Raw genomic sequence first — 23,142 nt, 5'->3', positions numbered from 1 at the left:
GATCATACTGCCAGACTGGCAAAAAAAAAAACATGCGTTTGCCAAAGGCATCAGTTCTCTTGTAATTCCCTATGCAGAGTAGTAGCTGGAAATGAATTAGGATTAGCCTACTAATAAAGGCCTGTATAATTATGCTTTTTGAAGTAGTGTTCTTAATGAGAAAATCTCGTTCACCAGGTGTTCGTCTGTGACATATGGCCACCTGCCTGCTCACAGAAAATTATTTTGACCAGTAAGCCATTTAAGAGTATCTGTGAGGGTGTCATTAAATGGAAGTAAGGGGTCAGATATTGCTTGCCCAGGCTGCTGGAAAGTCTGTCAAAACATGTGCATTAGTTTCAATGGCTGGCAGTTGTAATTCTCAGCTGTCCTCTGAATCACTGATCCAAATCAGGCACTCTTCTGCTCCTGTCCCATGTTGTGAGTCAAACCCTTTCTCAGGAGAGCTTTCAAGCTCACTGAATTTCAGTAAGTTAAGGTACAAGTCATCAGTACAATTAGGGGGGAACACATCATTCCCCTTCCCATCTGCATCATCATCATCAATATCCTGAGATATACCGTGCACTAGTATAGGACCAGAGCCTAAAAGATAATTGATCCTCTGTTGATAGGTGGGACATGGTAGAGGGACAGAATTAGAGTTAGGGTGCAATAATGGATTAAGCCTTTTTAATCTCATGGCACAACATTGGTTGAGATTAGGCCAAAGGCAGCTCGGGATCCAACATTTGTGTCGCGCATTGGATCAGCCCCTGGCAATGGCCACCGAGACAGACGTGTCTTGAGGAGGCTTTGTGACTGGGCTTTCACCTCTCATAGCCCCATGAAGTCTAGCTGGCACTGACCCGTACCCAGCGGATCCTGACAACATCAGGCACCCAGCGCCACAGTCCACGTTGCAGACTTGGCCTTGCAAGGGCCGTAACATGGACTTTGCAGCGGGGAAGTGGCGCCAAGCATAAAATGGTGCCCACCCGGGCCGCTACTCCCCGTCTCCATGGGTGATCCTCCGTGGACCTACAGACCTGCAACTGCGCCACATTGGGCTCCTGACACCACTATGGGGACATGGGCGGAGAGGAGGAGCTGATGTCGGAACGCAGGTTCTGAGAGCGGTGCTTTCCTTGATCCTGGGAGCGGTGGGAGCCACGGCACGGCTGCTCCCGGACGTCAGCGCCTTACCTAGGGTATGCTCGGCGGGCAGTGAGTGCCTGCTCCCTGCCTGGGGTTCATCGTGAAGAAAAAGCTGCCTGTGGGCACCAGCGGACGTCATGAGACGTGCACTGCCAGGGAGCGCGGCCATCAGCTGTGGGGGTTTGTCTGCTGCTGGCTGGAGGGGCCACGTGGCACGCCTACGGTGATCTTGTGCTGCAGTCAACTATACCAGCCGCACGGGGCCCACCTGCTGCTGACCTGAGGGGCCGCACGGCATATCCTCGGATACCCTGGACTGCTCTTGAGTCTCAGGTGAGCCCACACGACGGCGGTGCCCTGGTGTGAGGAGTTGCATAGTTTATGTGGATTGCCAGAGGTAGCGGCCATAACGCGGCTTGCCTGACCCCAAGATGGCGGCCTAACGCGCCCCCGCCCAGCGCCCTGCACCAGCACAAGGAGACCCCTAAATGACAGTTTAGACCAACGCCGAGTCCCAGAGGATTTGTCCCAACACCGGACCTGGTGGACAGGAGGGGCCCACAGACAACAGACGGTGAGCAGACCCTGGCACCGCCCTCTACTGCTTGACTTTGGAGCAGGGTGGCCCCACAGCCTAGATACGGTCAGCTCAGACGGGGAGATACAACGGAGGGCCTGGGGCCTGAGATGGTCGTGGGGCCCCCACGTTCAAGAGAGGCTGGTTGAGCACCTGCGGCTGCAAGGAGCCAGATTAATTTGGCACATAGCTGACTGGTGGCTGAGTCAAGCCTGCTCACATATGCGGACAGCACCACTCGCTGGCGCCTGGTCAGGCGAGGAGATACTGCTATCCTGTGAAGCCTTTCCCGCCATCCGTCACCAACTGCTCCGGACAAGGGAGACCATAGTCTGACGCCATTCTCAGTAAGTCGTTTGGGTGGGTCTGTGAGATTCCTACCCTTCTGTCGACCGGCGGTGAAGGCACCCCAACTGCCCAGCGGACAGCGCTCCCCCATCCAGGGAGCCCAGAACCCACGGTTAAGTCTAAGTCCGGCCTCCCTCTGGAGCCGTCTCTATTTATGTGATATACTGCGTAGCTACTGGACGCACTATCAGGAGACCTGTTACTGGCTAAGACAGCACTTTGCCCTGATCACAACATCCTCCACACCTGTGCCGTCCCCAACGAGCAGCATGGGAAAGCCTAGAGCGCCGGCGCCAGACTCAGGGGCTGCATCAGATGCTTCTACCAATCATCCTAATGGCACCTCCAAAGCCAACGGAATGCCAGAGGACACCTCCCTATCGGCCAAGCTAGACAAGGTGCTCATGGTTATAGAGCAATCCAGACTCTCCATGGAACAACAATTGGGAACCCTCACAACGGACATCAGCATCCTTCGTGATGACCACCGAAAATTATCAGACAAAGTTTCCGACAATGAGAAAGCAGTCACCGTCATCCAACCCATGATGCAGATGCATCAGGACTCGATACGAACTCTGATGGGCTGCGTGTTCACCATGGAAGAACGCTTCGATGATCTGGAATGGCGGTCGAGGCGCTGCAATATCCGCGTTCTTGGCCTGCCGGAGGGAATTGAAGGATTTGATGCAGTGGGGTATATGGAGACCTGGACTAAGTCATTCACCCCCGATACTGAACGGACAACGTTCTTCTCTATTGAAAGGGCGACCTGTGTTCCAGCGAGTCGTCCCCACCCGGGAGCCCCGCCACGCCCAATGCTTGCAAAATTCCTACACTTCAGAGACCGTGATGCTGTGCTCCGGGTAGCCCGACGGACTGGACCGCTCCGAGTTGAGAACAAAACCATCATGCTCTTCCCCGACTACTCCTGAGCGGTCCAGCTCCAAAAGTCCTCCTTCCTAGAGGTGAAACGGCGTCTATGGGCAGGAAAAATACAATACTCCCTGCTTTTCCCCACCCGCCTCGAAGTCATATATGATGGCAACACTCATTTATTCGTGACCCTGGAGGAGGCACATGATTGGGCGGACCAGAACTGTACCATGGGCCATCGGGCGGAACGCACTCAGGAGCAACGCATAAGAGCCACCGGCCCCAGAAGACAACGCTCACGGCCACGAAACCAGCCGGGCGCCTCCGCTTTGCTCCCACGCACCTTGGGGTCCCCGGATCTGGAGCAAATAGTTCAGGAGAGACAAAAAGCACTGAAAGCAGTGGCGGGTCTTTGTCCCGCCTCCCCTACCACAGACATTGAACGGGCTCCCACATTTTTACGTCGAGGAGGAGGGAGACAGCGAAACTACTTATAATAACTGGACCCTGGCAACATGCTGAAGACTTAGGGCGGGGACGATATCGTTTGTATATCGATACAGGTAGCCCTCGCATCACATGCGCCCTCCCGCCCCCCCTAGGCTTAAGCTGCCTATGCACATACAGGCAATCCAGCAGACAGCTATAGATTGCACACATAGCCCACATGTCGAGATCCCTCACAGACATGGGCCGTCACCCCAGCAATATGTCGAAGCTCTCGCGCAAGTTGAGAGCTAGTTTGGACGCATCGCCCTTGATGATAGGTCCCCCATGTTGGGGCTGGTTCCTTTTGCCCCACCTCAGTTTCCCCCCCTCCCGAACATACCTACTTCGCACTGTGTCCCCACTCACATGCCGTTGAGCAGCTGCACTGAGCATCCTGAACTGCGGGCATTGGGGGACTGGGTCAGAGCTCAAGCCTTCTGGAGGGATCCACTCACCTGCCCTGCTCCATATAAATTACACATGCATCAATGGCGCATTCTGGCAACACCACTATCCTTACACTGAATGTGCGTAGTATGCACACGCACACAAGAGATACTCAGTATATGCTTACATTAAGGGCCACCACGCACAAATCGCGTTCCTGCAGGAGACGCACCTTATGTCAGGGGAGGTGGCGAAACTGCGCAGGCGATGGAGGGGTATCATATGTGCCACTACATATTCGGCCTTCGCTCGGGGCAGTCTTATATGGGTCTGTCCACTGTGCCTTGCCTAGGCCGGGTCGCCCCCACGCTCCTCCTGCGCCTGTCCAGAATTTTTGCTGCCGCTGCAGGCGACCCAGCCGCCGCTGAGCCGCCCGCACTCGTCTTTCCTGCCGCTGCCTCCCTGCGGCCCGCCCCCCGCCAGCCGATTGGCCCCCCGCTCCCTCCACCCACCGGACCCTCCCTCCCGGCTCCCTTCTTAAGGGGACTTCATTCCTGACCTCGGGAGCGACCACTGTGCCTTGCCTAGGCCGGGTCGCCCCCACGCTCCTCCTGCTCCTGTCCAGAATTTTTGCTGCCGCTGCAGGCGACCCAGCTGCCGCTGAGCCGCCCGCACTCGTCTTTCCCACCGCTGCCTCCCTGCGGCCCGCATCGCCAGCCGATTGGCCCCCCGCTCCCGCCACCCAGCGGACCCTCCCTCCCGGCTCCCTTCTTAAGGGGACTTCATTCCTGACCTCAGGAGCGACCACTGTGCCTTGCCTAGGCCGGGTCGCCCCCACGCTCCTCTTGCTCCTGTCCAGAATTTTTGCTGCTGCTGCAGGCGACCCAGCCGCCGCTGAGCCGCCCGCACTCGTCTGTCCCGCCGCTGCCTCCCTGTGGCCCCGCCCCCCCTGCCAGCCGATTGGCCCCCCCGCTCCCGCCACCCAGCAGACCCTCCCTCCCGGCTCCCTTCTTATGATGCCTCCACGCACGCGCAGCGGTCGCGCCGATTGTGCGCCGAAGGCGCGCCAAAGGCAAGCCCGTCTGCGCCCGTCCGCGCTTGGACCGCGCCCAGCGCCAGGACCCCTGGCCCTCGCCGATGCAAGTCTACCCAACGGACCTACGACGCCGCCACTCTCAACGCACTCAATGCCGGCCGGGACCCTGCCTGCTACCGAGCCACCCGAGACGCACCCACGGACCCTTCGCCTGCCAAGCCTGCCGATTCACCTGCCTCTGGACCTGCACCACCCCCGCCAATTCCAGCACCAGCAGCAACCACCTGAAGTGCATCATGCTCAACACCCGCTGCGTCCACAGGCACGCCGTGGAACTCTGGGACCTGCTCGACGCGACAGCACCGCACGTCGCCTTCCTCACCGAAACCTGGATGAACGCCTCCTCAGCGCCCGACATCCCCATAGCCATCCCGGACGGATACAAGATCACCCGGAAGGACCGCGTCAACCAGACGGGAGGAGGCATCGCCATCGTACACAAGAACACTATCCGCATCTCGACTGACTCCGACGAAACCTTCACCGCCGCCGAACACCTGCACTTTCAGATACACACCGACCCCAAGACCACCCTCAGAGGCACCCGCATCTACAGACCCCCGGGACCACGCACACAATTCAGCGAAGACATCGCAGACTTCATCAGCCCGCACGCCCTTCCCTCCGCCGACTACATCCTCCTAGGAGACCTCAACTTCCACCTGGAGAACAACAATGACAAAAACACCAACGCCCTGCTGGACAACCTCGCCAACCTCGGACTCAAGCAACTGGTGAACACCCCCACCCACTACGCCGGCCACACGCTTGACCCCGTCTTCTCATCCAGCAAACACATCTCCTTCAGCCACTCCACCGGACTCCACTGAACCGACAACAGCTGCGTTCACTTCAGCTTCAGAAGAACTACGACCCACCACCACCCGCAACAGGTTCCCCGCCGGAGCTGGAGCAAGATCACCGCCGAGCAGCTCACCGCCTCCCTCAGCCAGAACACTCCCACCAGCACAACGGACCCCAACGAAGCAGCCAGCAACCTCACCAAGTGGCTGACCGCCTGCGCTGATGACCTCGCACCACTAAAGAACCCTCCCAGCAGACCCGGCAGCAAGAAAACCCCCTGGTTCACCGACGAACTCAAGGAATCCAAGAAGAACTGCCGCACCCTCGAGAAAGCCTGGCGGCTCGACCAGACCACAGACAACAGGACTGCCCTCAAGCCCGCCACCCGCAAACACCATCAGCTGATCCGCGCCACCAAGAAGTCGGTACTCAAAGAACGACTGGACATCGACACCCACGACAGCAAGGAACTCTTCAGCATCGTCAAAGAGTTCTCCAACCCCAGCGCTGGAAACAACGACATCACTCCCTCGCAAGACCTCTGCAACTCACTCGCCTCGTTCTTCCACCGCAAGATCGCCGACATACACAACAGCTTCGACGCAAAGACCACGCACCCTACCACCACCCTCTGCAACTGGACCCCGATCAGCACCGAAATCACCACCCGCATGATGAACTTCATCCACTCCGGATCTCCAACCGATCCCTGCCCACACCACTTCTTCAACAAAGCCGACGCCATCATCGCACCCCATCTCCGGGACATCATCAACTCCTCCTTCCACACTGCCACCTTCCCGGAGAGCTGGAAGCACGCCGAGCTTACCGCCCTCCTGAAGAAACCAACGGCGGACCCCACCGACCTCAAGAACTACCGTCCCATCTCGCTCCTTCCTTTTCCGGCCAAAGTCATCGAGAAGACCGCCTTCCTCGAGACGAACGGACCCTCTACCCCTCGCAGTCCGGGTTTCGGTCCAACCACAGCACCGAGACCTCCCTAATCGCAGCCACCGACGACATCAGAACCCTGATCGACAACTGGGAAACAGCGGCCCTCATCCTTCTGGACCTCTCTGCGGCGTTCGACACTGTCTGCCACCAAACCCTAGTGAAGCGCCTCAGCAACATCGGAATCCGAGAGAAAGCACTGGAGTGGATCATCTCGTACCTCGCCGGAAAAACCCAGAGAGTCCGCCTCCCCCCGTTCAGATCCGAGGCCACCAAAGTCATCTGCGGCGTACCACAAGGATCTTCACTCAACCCAACCCTCTTCAACGTCTACATGAGCCCCCTCGCAGCCATCGCACGCCAACACAACCTCAACATCATTTCCTACGCCGACGACACCCAGCTGATCCTCTCCCTCACCAACGACCCCACCACCGCCAGAGCCAGCCTACACGAAGGGATAAAAGACGTCGCCGACTGGATGAAGAACAGCCGCCTTAAACTGAACTCACATAAGACGGAAGTCCTCATCCTGGGATCATCACCCTCCGCCTGGGACGACTCCTGGTGGCCCCCGGCCCTGGGCACCACTCCCAAGCCAACGGACCACGCACGCAACCTGGGCTTCATCCTGGACTCCTCCCTGTCATTGACCAGACAAGTCAACGCCGTCTCATCTTCGTGCTTCAACACCCTGCGCATGCTCCGCAAGATCTTCAGATGGATCCCCACTGAAACCAGGAAGACCGTTACCCAGGCACTCGTCACCAGCCGACTGGACTACGGGAACACCCTCTACGCCGGAACCACAGCCAAACTTCAAAAAAGACTCCAACGCATCCAGAACGCCTCCGCACGACGCATCCTGGACATCCCCCGACACAGCCACATCACCGGACACCTGAGGGACCAGCACTGGCTCCCCGTCAGCAAGAGAATCACGTTCAGACTCCTCACCCACGCACACAAGGCTCTCCACGACCTGAGGCCCAAGTACCTCAACGACCGCATGACCTTCTACACGCCCACCCGCCAGCTACAATCGACCAGCCACGCCCTCGCCACCGTACCACGCATCCGCAGAGCCACCGCCAGAGGAAGATCCTTCTCCTACCTGCAAGCCAAGACTTGGAACTCCCTCCCCACCCACCTTCGGTGAACCCAAGACCATCTCTCCTTCAAGAAGCAGCTCAAGACCTGGCTGTTCGAGCAGTAACATACCCTCTCCCCCAGCGCCTTGAGACCCTCCCGGGTGAGTAGCGCGCTTTACAAATGCCGTGATTGATTGATTGGTTGATTATGTCCCGGTGTTCCGTTTCAGGAACAGTCTCACACCATTGATCCGGCCGGCCGATACGTGCCCTTGCAGGGACGATTGGAAAGCCAAGCAGTGCTACTGGGGAGTATCTATGAGCCCAACGATGACCAACATACATTCTGGGAAACGCTGTCCACCCCCTTAAGTGCATACACTTAAGTTCCCTGGATCCTGGCGGGGGACTACAATTGCGTGCAAAACATAACACTGGATAGGTCCAATCCTCCCCATCCGACGTCCTCTATTGCAGTGCAGGCAAAACGATTTGTGACATGGACACAACACTGGTTCCTCGCAGATGCCTGGCGAACCCGGAATCCCATTACGAGACTCTACTCGTTCCATTCGAGGCCTCACAACCTTAGGGTACGCCTGGACTGTTTCCTCTGCTCCCTCGCTATCCTACCTCTTATTTCTGACACGGACTATCTAGGCAGAACCATATCAGATCACGACGCCCACACACTAACGATCCGATGGCGCCCGCTGCACCCCCCTGTCCCTACTTGGTGCCTCCCTAGGGACTGTCTTGACGGCCCGGTTTTTAAACAGACTCAATCGGACCACATATGGCATTATTTCCAAGAAAATACAAACACGGCCACTACACACGCGCAGGAGTGGGATGCCTTTAAAGTTGTAATGCGAGGTAACTGCATTCATCACAACATGGGAGTTCGACGGGTACTGGAGCGCGACATCCAAAGGGCCGAACAAGCGCTGGCAGACCTTACCAAGGAGGACAACCCAGATAACGCCATGCCGGCTCGGATTGTTAGTGCCAAAACCGCCTATGAGGAGGCGCCGGCGAGCATGCGCCGATATAATTTTGCGGCGCATGCGGCCCGTGCCCACAAAGAGGGAGACAGGGTGGGCACTTTATTGGCATGGCTCGTTCAGCAGGACTTGACCCTGCCGCCTATCATGGTTATCTGTGATGTCCAAGAACCTCCTTTATACTCACAGGACCTTATCCTGAAAGCCTTTCAAGAGCCCTACACACTATTATATGCTTGTCCCACCCAAGCACCTGAGGAAACTTTCTTCTATTTTCTAGACTGATTCCAGTTGCCCCACATAGACCGCGACTTCCGCCGGGACCTCGACGGACCCATCAAGGCGACGGAATTCAGGCACGCTACGAAGGCGTTAGCTACCCGCAAAGCCCCTGTATTGGACGGCCTTCCGCTAGAATTTTACCACTCCTTTGTGTCCCAATTGGTCCCTTAGCTGGAGTTGCAATTCCAGGCGGCCTAGACGGGGGTGCATTACCCCAATCCATGGGTGAATCAGTCAAAGTGTCCCTTCTTAAGCTAGATAGGGACTCCCATCGGCTAGGCTCCTATCAGCCTATTGCCCTACTGCCCGGAGACTATAACATTTACGGTAAGATACTGGCGGACAGGTACGCCACAGCCCTTCCACAGCTGATCCACCCGGATCAGAATGGATTTGTTCCGGGCAGAAATACATCATACAACATCCGGCGGCTATTTCACGTGCAGGACCAGATACGTGACCATTCCCCTGGGCAGCGTGTTTGGTGTTGGACCTCGAGAAAGCTTTCAACACCCTCTTGTGGGCTTATTTATTTCAGGTTCTGCAGCGCATGGCCATAGGACCCCATCTACTAGCCTACACTAAGCTCATTTACTCTTCGCACAGCTCTAGAGCGAGACTAGGCCCCCTTATATCTGCCTCCTTTCCAGTTCTCCGGGGCACAAGGCAAGGCTGCCCGCTCTCCCCCTACTCTTCGCCATGGCAATGGAGCCTTTAGCAATCCATCTCTGCCGCGGGTGAGGAGTGGGGTATCCCAATCGCCAACTCCATCCATGAAGTGTCACTATACGCTGATGATGTGCTCATTTATGTCTGGGCGTTCTTTTTGAGAGGACGGGGTCTTGGGCTTCAGCGGTTACGGCAAGGAACCTTTTATAGATGAAGTCTATAGCAGCTGAGAATTTATTGCGCAAAATGTGTGAGTATATCCATTTACGGGGCAGGAATTTGGGGCTTTCAAGATTGTACCCCAATCCAGCGTACCGAAAATTTATTTTTGAGGTCTTTATTGAGCGCCCCAATTAGCGAATCTCTATTTAATTGCTATTCTGATCTGGGAGTCACATACATCTCAGACATCATCAGGGCTCAGCCAATTCTCCTATGGCACAGAATTTGGACCACGGAGAACGCCACCCTAAATAGGGAAGTTAAGAGGGATGCCATGAAGCTAGATAAGACCCGTAAAATCCCATGGCTAAAATATGTGGAAGATTTCATGAATGATATCGGCCACCCTGATTATTTTTCTACGCCGGATTCCCTACAGGCTATCACATGCAAAGATTTTAAAGGGATTATTATGGCACACTTAGATGAAAATAAATTAGCCCTCGCCTTGAACAAACCAACTGTGATTAGTCACCAGCAGATCATAATTACATGCAGTATCCAACCTTATCTGCAACATGTATTGAGCAGATACGAAAGATATTTGCTGACTAGATTCAGATTTGGAACACTTCATCACCTGGTCTCTTATATAAACATAAACGATTTGTCCAGACATTTATGCCACTGTCCATGCGATAATGCATCGCAACAAAGCACAATTCATGTGGTACTATTTTGTAAATATTATCACAAAGAGAGACAAAGATGGTTAAAGCCATTACTAAAAAGGGAGATGGAGACAATGTCGGTCTGCCTTCATCTACCTGCAGATGTTGGATAGTTTTTATTGTATCAGCTCTATGGCAGGGTTTTTAAAGAACGTGATGAAAAATAGGAAAGAAAATAATCATTGAATTTTGTAGACTGGGTGTTTGTTAGCTTGATCCATAAGATGAGAAGTAAAGTCTGAAACTGTTATTGTGATAAAGTAGACTGATGTATATAGATGTATTTTAGATTAACTGTTTTTATATGTAATGTTTTTATGATTTTTACTACCCAAAATCGAATAAAGCTCGTTTGAATGATTGATTGATGTCCGGGATATTGCAGCAAACCTAACCCCTAAACTACACATTTTACAAAGCTTCGAGGAAGTGGCAGGACTCAAAGTCAACTGGTCCAAATCCACTGTCTATCCCTTAGTGCAGGCCCTGCCCCAATGTCATTTACGACTGTGGTAATGTGGGCATTTCATGGAGCCCCCAAGCAGTCAGATACCTAGGAGTCCTGCTCTATCATACGCCGCAGGACATATACAAGGGCAACTACCGCAAGATGATGGCTGGCATTAGGTCCTCCGTCTACTTTTGGAAAGACCTCCCGCTGGCAGTCACGGGGAGGATAGTGGTTGCAAAAATGATCATTGTTCCGTGACTACTCTACGTTTTTTCCAATCTCCCGGTGGTTCCCCCACGTTTCTCTTTTCACGAGCTTGACGCCCTGCTGGGGATCCTCATCTGGGGCTCCGGCTGCCGACGTATTGCCCGTGCAAAATTGCAACTGCTCCTTGACCAGGGAGGGCTAGCGGCCCCATTCTTTGAGGCGTACTTCTTGGCCACCCAGTTGCAGTGGGCGTCCCGTTGGATGGTGGACCGGGCACAGAGGGAACTGATCACTAATTTCGGGCACATTCAGGGCCATACTATCCATTGCATGCTGTTATCAGGGGCTGCGCCACCGCCGACTAAGCCACTCCAGATGATGACTGCGCGCGCCTGTCTAGCGCAAATTCATAGAATGCATTGGCCTGCACCTCCGTACTCCCCGTTTCTGCCGCTAGTGGGGTTCCCCAAAGGCCGGGCACACTACACAGAGAGTATGCTACGCATATGGACTTATTTTGCCTTGACGGATGTAGGGACGCTGTATTTTATTAGGCAATTACAGACCTTTGAGGCGCTTGTAAATGACTTCGAACTTCCCAGGGGACAGTTTCTATTGCACAGATAGCTCCTAGAAGACTGACGCAAATAATGGCACACGATTGACACAGAACTCCTCACACATCCGGTAATCATGCAATTCTGCAGATGGGTCCAGGGCGACACTTAGTCACCTGGATCTATAAAGCCATGCGTACCCTCAAACAACCCACACTGGCCCCTCTCAGAGAACAATGGGAAAACGACTTTCGCAGGCCACTACATGACAGGGAATGGACTAGGGCACTTGAACATACCAAAAAAGTATCCCGGGACCATCGCTTCAAAAACATACAACTACACATTCTGCATAGGGCTTCCCTCACTCCAGAAAAACTTCAGAAGTACTTCCCGGACAGCTCCTTCACCTGCCCTAGTTGCCGGGAGCCCAATGCCTCCTTTTTACACGTTATGGGATTGTCCATCGCTTCATAGTTTTTGACACACAATTCACACCGCCCTTCGAGAGGTCACAGGGCTGCGGGATCTTTACACTTGTGAGGCCAGTGCCCTGGGTATCCATAAGCGACACAAACACATGAAAGTATAGACAATTCGCCTCCCTGGTACTCCTCCTGGCCAAGCGATACATCACTATGCACTGGAAAGCGCCGGAGGGTCCTCCCCTGGCGGCATGCGTGGGCGCAGTCAAAAAGTGCGTTACGGCGGAAGAAGGCCTGCTCCGAGCGGAGGAATTCCAGGGAATCCGCAAACATCCAATTTCAATGCCCTGAGCCATGCTACTCATTCCATTGCGCAAAAAACAACAACAGTAGCGGGACCACAGTTGGCTGGTTCCCTGGGGACCCCCATAGCCCGCAGGATTACCCAGGTGGGCGTACCAGGGGCCCAGACACCCGACAGATCACAACGGCTGGACACGACTGACTCATCCCCACGCCTTTACACGGATAGCGATCAGGGATCCCATCTCCCCCTCCCCCCAGCACCTGCGCAATTCCAGCAGGATACCCTGCAATAGTAGAGCTCTCAGGCAAATTCCAACGGGACTCCATTATATGCGACGCAAGGCACCCCAGTTTTGTATATCCCCAGTTTTTTCAAGGTTAATACAAGGCTGACATCCCATAAACCCTGCGACAACATGCAAGAGGGCAATAGACACACCCTACAAACTTACCAAGGCGCAGCGACCACCCTGCCGGCTTATTAGTGATAATTGTACACAGACCTCTTGGATCTGTCGCCAGCCAAGAGTTTGTGTAGGGTACCTTTTTTCACCCTAGGACTATACGCCCTAATGTCAATGTAGATCACGATTACGCGATCTTGCTTGTAAGACAATATCACCTGCATTGAAAATGTGTTGTATGCGCTAATAACATTTTGTTTTTTCTTTTTTTAAATGGTGGTGTTTGCACAAGAGTGGTGGTGGTGGGAATCATTGTGAATCTTGGGGCCTGAGTGGAAGTTTGTACTGGAGCCAGTATGGGTTGAGTAATGGTTCCCAAGGGAACAAATAGCTCTGGAGAGATCCCCTGGCACTAACCCTACTGGAGGCCCCTTCAGCTCCAGGCAGAAGCCACAAAAGAAGTAGCAGGAAGAGCACTTAAACTTTACAGGATTTTCATTTTAAAGTCCTTGATCTGCTACAGGTTGGAGGATGGCCCGGAAAATTCAGGCCATGTCTGGAACAACTGAGCAACTGGTTCCCTTGCCGGTGACCTCGATTGTATCTGCCTTACTTCTTGACACCCTTGCAAATTTTGTTTGGAGTCAGAGTGGTGAGATGGGATTGAGTCCTGCTTTGCTTTAATATGCTTGCATTTGGACTTGCACTTCAACTTGCCAGTGGACATCAAACAAGAACTGAAATTGTCACAGGAGTGGCCCCAGAGCTGGACCAAGTTTGGTTCCTAGACTTTGAGTGGTATCTACATGAAGGCAGTGACTTATTGTGTTCCGCAACTTCACCACTCAGTCCTGGATTGCCATCGGGTGCATCAGGGTGGTCTTATCATATGACTTAGCGTTGTGTCCTTAGCCCAGGCACGAAAGAGACTGTAACAGAGTGACAGTACAGGATGACCCCTTATACATTAAGGAGACATTGCAGGACATTGTTTCCCCTTCAACACCCCTCTTCTACCCTTCACAGAACGTCGAGACCACAGACAGCACGCAAGAAAGCGAGGAGAGACACTGGCCGTTTAACGAGGAGACAGCAGAGGAATGGGCGGGGCTGTATGGTGCGGCGGAGACGACTTATACGGAGGAACGCCAGCACCAGGTGTGCTGGTTCACCCGGAGAGAAGAAGACGTGTGGAGAGAAGCTGACGAGGAGCGGAGGAGTACGGACGTGGAGGCAGAACGAAAGAAAGACCTGGAGTGTGAGGAAGCTGTGACCTCAAGAACGGACGAGAAGCCAGGAGGCTACGACTTTACGAGTCGCCCCGCCACACACCCAGGGGAGGTGTGTGGCTAACTCAGGTACGCAATACTATCCGGAACTGGGTGGGACGTAAGGGCGGTTCGCCTAATCAACCCTGATCCCTCCTTGACCCGGTGTACCTTTCCCCGAGCACTATCTTGCACTTCCAGTAGTCCGACGCAAAGAGTGTTACACGGGTTAATGTGTCCTCACTCCCTTTCCCCATCACATATATATATGTAAAGCACCCCTCTCACGAAAGACTATTTCTGTCTGTTTAATCCAAGAGCCAAAACGGACCCAGACGTAAAGCCTCGACGGAGTCCGGAGGTGTTTTGACGACTCGATCCACCTGAACGACACCACAGGAGGCCGAGTAGCAGTAGATCTCCACGGCGTAATTCGTCTTTAAGGAAGAAGTGTACTGACCACTTGTACAACACAATAAAACCTGTTAAAACTAAGACCCGCCGGTGGCTTAGCGGGCGATCATGGCGGACGTGGCTGCCTAAGCGCTCCCGCCGGCCCGCCGTTTATCCTGGAATTATCCTGGCCCTGAACCCCAGAAAGTACACCACATCCAGGGTAGTGTTGGCGGAGGACACCGGGAACAGTCCGGTGCTGGAGATAACGCGCCGAGACCACCTGCAGCTGTGGGGCGAGTGAGTGCAGCGAGCGGCCTGGTGCCCGCCGGACGAACCGGGGCCTCGATTTTGGCATTCCCGACGGGGGGACCTGACCCGGAGCCGGCGCTGCCGCTCCCTGACCGCGTTCCGGGGCTGTCTGCTACCGGCGGCTCACAGCGGAGTGCCCTGCCTGCCCTTACATTGCCGGTGGCGGGGGCCTGGGCCGGTGGGGGGCCTCGGAGGGGCTGCGGCCTACCTGGCCTTGTTGGAGCCGGGGCCTCGAGTTTGGCGACACCCGAGGACGCTCACGCTGGTGTCCGGACACCCTGCTACTGCTGTCCCCCACTGCTGGCAGACACATTACCCCCCGCTGGGACTGGCGGCGGCTCCATTGCCGGTGAGAACTGTGTCCTCCATCCTTGTTGACCGGCGCAGTGGGGGCAGCTGCGAGGAGTTGTGCCAGAGGGGGTCGCGGCAAGCATTGGACCCTTGACCAGTGATTATCCTCCCAGGGCTTGGCTGAACCTGCAAGTGGTGTGGACGCGGCGAAGGGGCCGGAGCGGCAGGGGTGGTCTGGTGGCCCGGGCGCAGTCGGGACCTGGATTTTCGCAGCCTGGGCTGGCCACGATCCGGGGTCCCCTGCTCCTGACGACCTACAGTGGGATCCTCGGCCCTTCCTCGCTGCGACTGGAGGAGGTGTCGGAAGCTCTGCGGCTTGCCTGGCCTTGGTGCAGCCGGGACCTCTGGTTTGGTGGTCCCCACCCGGAGTCGCCGGCCCGGATCCATTGGGCGCGAAGACGGTTTCATACACCTTGGCGGGGCAGCATTGCCTGGGGTGTAACCCGATCTGTGGGCAGGAGGTGAGGGACTCTCAGGCGGCCTGGTGTGTTCGAGACGCCTCGGCCGGGGCCTAGCTGGTGGACTACTGCGAGAAGCGGCCCTGATACAGGTGCGTGTCACTGCTCACGGCCGCCATGACGAGGGGCTCGGCCGCCACTAAGACGGGACCCATTGACAAATTCACTGGCCATGGTGGAGGAGCCGGGGCGGCTGGTGGGAGTCATCCTGCTGGACCGGACAACGCGGCGTTGATGGCGGCCATTACACAGTCCCGTGACATGCTGGATGTGAAAATCGGCGCGGTGGGGGCCGATGTGATGCTGCTGCGTCAAGATCTTCGCAACGCAGTCGCCCGCATTACTGAAACTGAGACCAGGGTCACGACAGTGGAGGGTGATGTTGGTGCCCTTAAGAAGAAGATTGCCGACATGGAACAGATCCAACGGGGCCTGGCGACTCGTGTGGAGGATGCCGAGGGGCGGGCGAGGCGAAACAACCTGCGCTTCGTTGGCTTTCCGGAGGACTGCGAGAATGGGCCCATGGACGCTTTTCTGTCCCGGTGGCTGGAGAGCTGGCTACCTCCGGACTCCCTGTCGCGATGCTTCATAGTGGAACGTGCCCACCGCGCCCTGACACAGAAACCGCCAGTCGGGGAGCGGCCTCGCCCGATCATCGCTAGGCTCCTCAACTTCCACGACAGGGACGTCATCCTCCGGGAAGCGCGGATGAAGGACACCCTGCTGTATGACAATCATAAAATAATGATCTTCCCGGACTATACCAAACTGGTCCACCAACAGCGGCACTCCTTCCTGGATGCCAAGGCCAAGCTGCGTGGCCTGAAAATTCAATACTCGCTGCTCTACCCGGCCCGCCTCCGGGTGATCTTCAACTCCAAGACCCTCTTCTTTGATACACCGGAGGCCGTCTTCAACTGGACCGATGAAACAGTCAGGATCCGACCTCACGTCCAACCGGGGCTGCACTCTGGATCATCGCGTGGCTCGTCGCAGGACAGGAGCAACCAGTCTGGCAAAGGGAAACGTCATCGCAAGTCCCGCTCCCGGCGGAGGTCCCTGTCCCGGGACCCCCTCTTGGGGGACACACAGCCTGATGCGGACCAATCTGATGGAGGCTCCTGATCGCCCGTCATGGGGACTGTCTGCTGGTTGCCTTCTATATGTGGCTATATCGGGCGGAGGCTGAGCTGTGGCCGATGGGACATACACTGGCTGGTGCAGTATTGCTTTCTTCTTGGCGCATGCCGGGGCCTTCATGGGCTGTAACTTTATTGTGGTGCTATGCTTATGACTTTACTGTGTGTTTGTTGGGGTTCGGGCCACGTACTTTGGGCTGCCTCCTCCTGTTGGGACTGGGAGGTGGTTCTGGGTGTGTCTGATTAGTTAAAGGGGGGACTAGTTGGGATCCATTGGTATGGCTGGCTTTGGGTGCTGCGTTTTGGGCCTGAAGTACCGTATACCGCGACAGGTACTTCATTGTTCCTTGAAGTATGGGGGTGGGGGTGGGGGGAACCTGGGTGTTTGGTTGCTTGTGGGTTGGGTCGGGGTCGGAGGGGTAGCAGGGTTTGGGGCTTCGGGATTTGTGGGGTCTGGGGTTCTGGTTCTGGGGGTGCACGTGGTCTTTGTGTATTTTGCAACTGTGGGGTCTGGGACGTGGGCCGGGGGTCGGGGAGTGTGGGGCTGGGAGCATTGTGATCATGGTTGATGTTCCTCACTTGGCGCCCAATGGCGCTTCCATGCGTGTCCTTAGCTGGAATGTACGGGGACTATTGGATAAGATTAAACGGGGAGCGGTGCTACGATGGGCTAAGAGGGACTTGGCAGATGTGCTCCTTCTTCAAGAAACGCACATGCTTGGTACGAAAGCCCTGAGCTTGCAGCGCTTTGGCTTCCATCAAGTGTTCCACGCCGGATTTACCAGGGGCTCCAGAGGTGTAGCCATTCTTATTTATAGACGGCTGGCGTATGTACATGAGCGTCAGTGGCTTGACCCCCAGGGCCGTTTTGTCTTTGTACAGGGGAAGGTCGGGGTGGAGCCGGTTGTGTTTGGCTGTGTGTATGCCCCCCCCCCTTGCAGTGGGCCTTAGCTGAACGTTTGTTTGCTGTATGGGCTGAGCTTCCCCGCTCCATGGCTGTGATTGGCGGAGACTGGAACGATGTGATGGATGTGGCTTTGGACCGGCAGAGGAGGCCAGGAGTGGCACTTGTATCCTCCCCTACACGGTTGGGGGCTATGGTTGATGGTCTGGGCTGGGTGGATGTGTGGAGGCATCTGCATGCGGAACGGCGAGAGTACACCTTTGTCTCGGCTGTCCATGGCTCCCTTTCGCGTTTGGACTGTGTGTTTGTCCCGAGGGCTTTCCTTGACAGAGTGAAGGGGGCAGCGATTCGGCCCCGCGGGCTCTCTGATCATTCCCCAGTGGCGGTACAAATTGACTTGTGCAAAGCACGCTCCCCCTTCCGATGGCGAATGTCCGCGTGGCATCTGCAGCGCCCTGATTATTCCCAACATTTGCGTAGCGCGATCGCCCATTATTGGCAGGACAACCTTACCGAAGGGATGGACGCGGTGACAGTTTGGGAGGCTATGAAACCCACCCTGCGGGGCATAGATATTGCTTGGTGTGCGTCTGCTCGCCGGACTCGGCTGGGAGGCATTGCTGCGGCCGCAGAGCGGGTGGAGGAGCTCGAGGCTCGACACGGCGAGGCGCCCGATGATGTGGCACTGCGGCTACTCCTGCAGGCGCAACAGTCTTATTCCTCGGTCCTGTTGGATGAGGCTCGTCAGGCGTGGTTGGCCACCCGTAGTCGGGTCTACCAGTGGGGCGACAAGTCTTGCACCATGCTCCATAGGCTGTGCCAACAGAACCTGCAGCCTCTTACGCTGCCGGGCCTTGTTGATGGTGCAGGAGTGGCAATCACAGATCCGGCAACTCTTGCAACGAGTTTTGCGCGCTATTATGGGCACCAGTATGCCTCTCGGGAGACTCTCTCCCCTGCCATTATCACAGATTATATTGCTTCGGTTTCCCCATCTGCTGTATCTGATGAGGTGCGCGAGGCCCTGGACCTTCCCCTGTCGGCTGAGGAGCTGGGTGATGCACTGGGTCAGTTAAATGTAGGCAAGGCGCCGGAGCCGAGCGGTTTCCCCAGCGAATTTTATAAGAAGTTCCATCTGCAGCTCGGGCCGCACTACTTGCGGGCCCTGGAAAAGGCACGAGAGCGTGGCCGCCTCCCATCGGACTGGCGTCATGCCGAAATAGTGGTGTTTTTGAAGCCGGGTAGGCCCCCCGATCGCCATGACTCTTATCGCCCCATATCCCTCATCAACTTCGAGGCCAAGCTCCTGGCAAAGGCGCTGGCGAACCGTTTACTTCCACACATTTTGGCCCTTGTCCACCCAGATCAGGCGGGTTTTATGCCGCGTAGGGCAACGAGACACAATATACGACGGGCGCAGGCCGCGATACAAGCGATTGAGTCTTCGGAGGACCCGGCGGCGCTCCTGCTGGCTGATATTGATAGTGCCTTCGATTCGGTCAGCTGGACCTTTCTTTTTGCCCTGTTGCCGCTGCTGAATTTCGGCCCGGTGTTCCTCTCCTATATCAGGCTGCTTTACACTGAGATCACGGCCTCGGTGCGTATCTCGGGAACGACGTCTGCTCGTTTTCCGGTGTCCAGGGGCACGCGTCAGGGGTGTCCGCTCTCCCCTTACCTTTTCGCACTGGCCATGGAGCCGCTGGCCGCCAGGGTGCGCCGCGATGAGCTCTACCGTGGCTTCGTCTGGGGTGCGGATCACTCAGACCGCATAGCTTTATATGCGGATGATGTGCTCTTTTTCATGACCGACCTGCAGCGTACGGGTCCTCGTGTCCTGGAGTTGATGCAGGAGTTTGGTCGGGCATCGGGGCTCTTCCTTAACCCGCGCAAATCGACCATGTGGGTGCTGGGGGGTGCCGCAGTGGACTGCCCGTGGGCTGCATCCCTTCAGATGGCAGTTGAAGGTGTGAAGTACCTGGGTGTCTTCCTCTCTGCCTCGCCTGCAGTGGCATGGGACCGGAACATTCTGCCTGTATGGGATCGGGTCCAACTAGACGTCAAGACATGGACGCGCATGCCACTTAACATCTACGGCCGATCGGCCATCTTCAAGATGGTGGCTTTGCCCCGTCTGCTATATCAATTGCAGAATCATCCCTTCCAGGTTGACCCGCAGTGGTTCCGTACTGTTGATTCTGTGCTGGGCCGGTTTCTGTGGGCTGGCGGTGCCGCCAGGGTGGCGCTGCGCACATGCTTCCTCTCTACCTACTGCGGCGGCTTGGCGGCCGCGGATATTTTGTCTTACTATCAGGCCTCCCATCTCCTTGTGCTCAACGAGTGGTGGTATGGCGACCGTAGTGACCCGGCTTATGCCCTTGAGCATTCCCTGATGGGTGGCGCCTACCTTCATACCCTGTTGTACTCGGCTAGGCGGAGGCGACTGCTTCCGCAAGTCACCCGAGTGGTCTTCGCTGTCTGGCGGCGGGCCTTGCATCGGGTGGGCTGGTGGGGTCGGCTCACAGCCGAAACCCCGCTGTGGCGAAATGGTCTGTTACCGGCGCTGGCGTCTCTGTCCGGATTTGACGGCTGGGATGCGATTGGGATCTCGTCCCTAGGTCATGTCCTCTCTGGTACTACCCTGAAGTCCTTTCGGGAGCTTAGCTCCGAATTTAGCATGCCCAAGACCCAGTTTTTCCGCTACCTTCAATTCCGCCACGCACTCACTCCAAGTCTGGTGGGCCTGGAACAGCTCCCTGATTTTAGTCCTATCGAAGCTAAACTGTTTATGGGAGACCTGGGTGACAAGAAGATCTCGCAGATATATCGCTCTCTGGTCACTCACTGTTCCCCTTCACTCGCAGCGCTGCGGGCCTCCTGGGAGGCTGATGTAGGTCCACTGGATGATGACGACTGGCGTGAGGCCTTGGAATCTCCCCGAGGTGCTGCTATAGCCATCCGCCTTCGCTTCATCCAGTTCAAATACCTCCACCGGGCGTATTATACTAGACACCGTCTATGGCGGGCAGGCCTTGTCGCGTCTCCCGAATGCCTGAGGTGTGGTTCTGAAGAGGGCACCCTGTTTCATACAGTATGGTCCTGTGAGAGACTGACTCGATTCTGGGCTGGGGTTTGGGACTGCCTGTCAGAGGTGTTGGGTTGGGACCTGCCCCGTACCCCCAGGCTGGGTCTTCTTCATGTTCTAGAGAATGTTGGGGGCAATATTTACAAGCGCCATTTGCTGTTCCTGGGGCTGGTGGTGGCGAAAAGGGACCTGGCGCAGGCCTGGAAGAGCGAGCGCGCCCCCCCCCTCGGGGCTTGGAGGGCGGGACTGGATTTCCTCATGGGCCTGGAGCAGCCTGTTTTTGTAGCCCGGGGATGTCCCCGCAAACATTACAAAATCTGGAAACGGTGGGCGGATTACCGGGGCCTGCTCCTTGACCCTCCCGTGGACATTGATGATGCATTACAGCTGGATGTGGATCCCGCACTCTAGGCCGCTGGCCGGCTCCACCTTTGCAGATTGTCTCAAGTTGCTGGACAGTGATCGCGTGCACTGGGTTAGGGTGGGATAAGGGGTGGGTAGCTGCGGGCGGGGTTGGTTGGTATTTTTGGGGTTGGGTGGGTGGGGTAGTTCGATGCCATTTACTATATAACGTTGGGTTCGATGCTGTGCTAATGATATGTCTCTGTTTATCTGTCTTTGACAGTTTCCTCCTGACTGTGGAGGACTGTGTTGTGCTTTGCTTGAACTCATAATAAAAATTGGTTATGAAAAACTAAGACCCGCCTGTTGCCGATTCCTCTTGACCTCGTCACAGAGGCACATTGAGCAGGTCTGTGACTAGCATCTGCTGTTGTTGGAAATGACCATCTTTTGCATGGTATTCCGACAGAGTTTTGCCTTCGCCACCTACATTTTTACTGAACCACTTTTTGTTGCCATTAGCACTCTGCACACTCTAGTCCTGCTAAAAAGTGTTGAAGTGCTCTCCCTTCCAGACATAGTAAAATTGGTATACACATAATTGGCACACTTTATTTATTTATAAAACCCATGTCAATTATACTACATGTACCCAGCGCTTATAAATTAAATGCTGCAAATGAGCAGCAGCATTCATTGTACCACCCACTAAAGTAGCAATGTAAAACATGTATCAGGCCTGTCATTGCAGTCTTTAGTGCGTTTTTAAACTCCTGTTTCGACGTAGTAAAATAAACATTTTCCAACCCTTCCTTTTTAATACTTCTGTCATAATACTTATGTCACCCCAAAGGTAGGACCTAAAGGTTCATAGGGCAGGCTGCATGGTATTTAAAAAGTAGGAAATGTGTACTTAAGTTCTACATCTTCTGGTATTAAAAAGCTCTCAAAGTCGTTTTTCACTGTAACAAGGCTACCTCTGCCATAGACGAACACTGGGAAACCTTATTGCACTTAATAAGTGATAACAAGTTTGGGAGCAGATAAGAGAAATACTTCTTCAATTCATTTGAATTGTAATTAAAAATCCTCTTTAGTGGTAAAGTCGGAATTTAAACTACTATTCTGAAAATTCCACTTTTAGAAGGTTGGCATTTTTCTGTCTAAACTGTCTAAAAATTTGCTTTTCTGCTAGTGTCCAGGGTCACATGAGTTAAGAGCTCTCTTGTGGTGTAATGTGCATACTTTCCAGACAGAGGACTAAAGGGCCTTAGGTGTTGGGAAGGATGTTCCTCCTGAGCAGGATGACCACTGGGGTTGTACTCAGCCCTTCCTAAGCTTCATATAGTGGTCTGAGGGCGGAGCCCACCCCTTCCTGACTTCTCAAGCTGCCTACCCTGCAAATGCAGCTCACATCTGGGCCTGTCTGCCCTTTGTCACCCTAGACAGATTGGAGCCAAACCCAGGGTAAAGCGAAGAACTGACCAGAACCAGTTAAGGGTTAGACAAAGAGAGTGACCCCCACACATAGGCTGGCACTGGGTATAAGAACCTCTAAACCTGTCATCAAAACACTACTGGACCAGTGAATATTCAGAAGAAGGATGCCCTGCTGTTGCTAGAAGAAAGACTGGACCTGCTTTCCTTGAATCCATGGTCCCAGAAGCGACTCCTACGGTCAGTTGGCTGACTTCCTCTTTGAGTTGCAGGGACACATTAGCTTCCACAGACCTCCCCTGCAACTGCTTGTATCCTGCTGCTGGAGTCAGTTCTGACCCCCCAGAGGTGCCTTCCCAGGTCCCGGACCCTTGGCTGGTGTCACAGTGTCGTCCTCCAATTGACAAACTGCAAGAACTGGACTCGAGGTGAAAATCCACACGTTGGGCTCTTTGCTACCCCTAACAGCCACCTGGATCTCCCTCAAATGTGAAGGTTCGAC

Source organism: Lissotriton vulgaris, chromosome 7 (assembly GCF_964263255.1).
Source record: "Lissotriton vulgaris chromosome 7, aLisVul1.2, whole genome shotgun sequence".
Classification (NCBI taxonomy): domain Eukaryota; kingdom Metazoa; phylum Chordata; class Amphibia; order Caudata; family Salamandridae; genus Lissotriton; species Lissotriton vulgaris.
The sequence above is the reverse complement of the archived record's forward strand: the minus strand, read 5'-3'. Positions refer to the sequence as shown.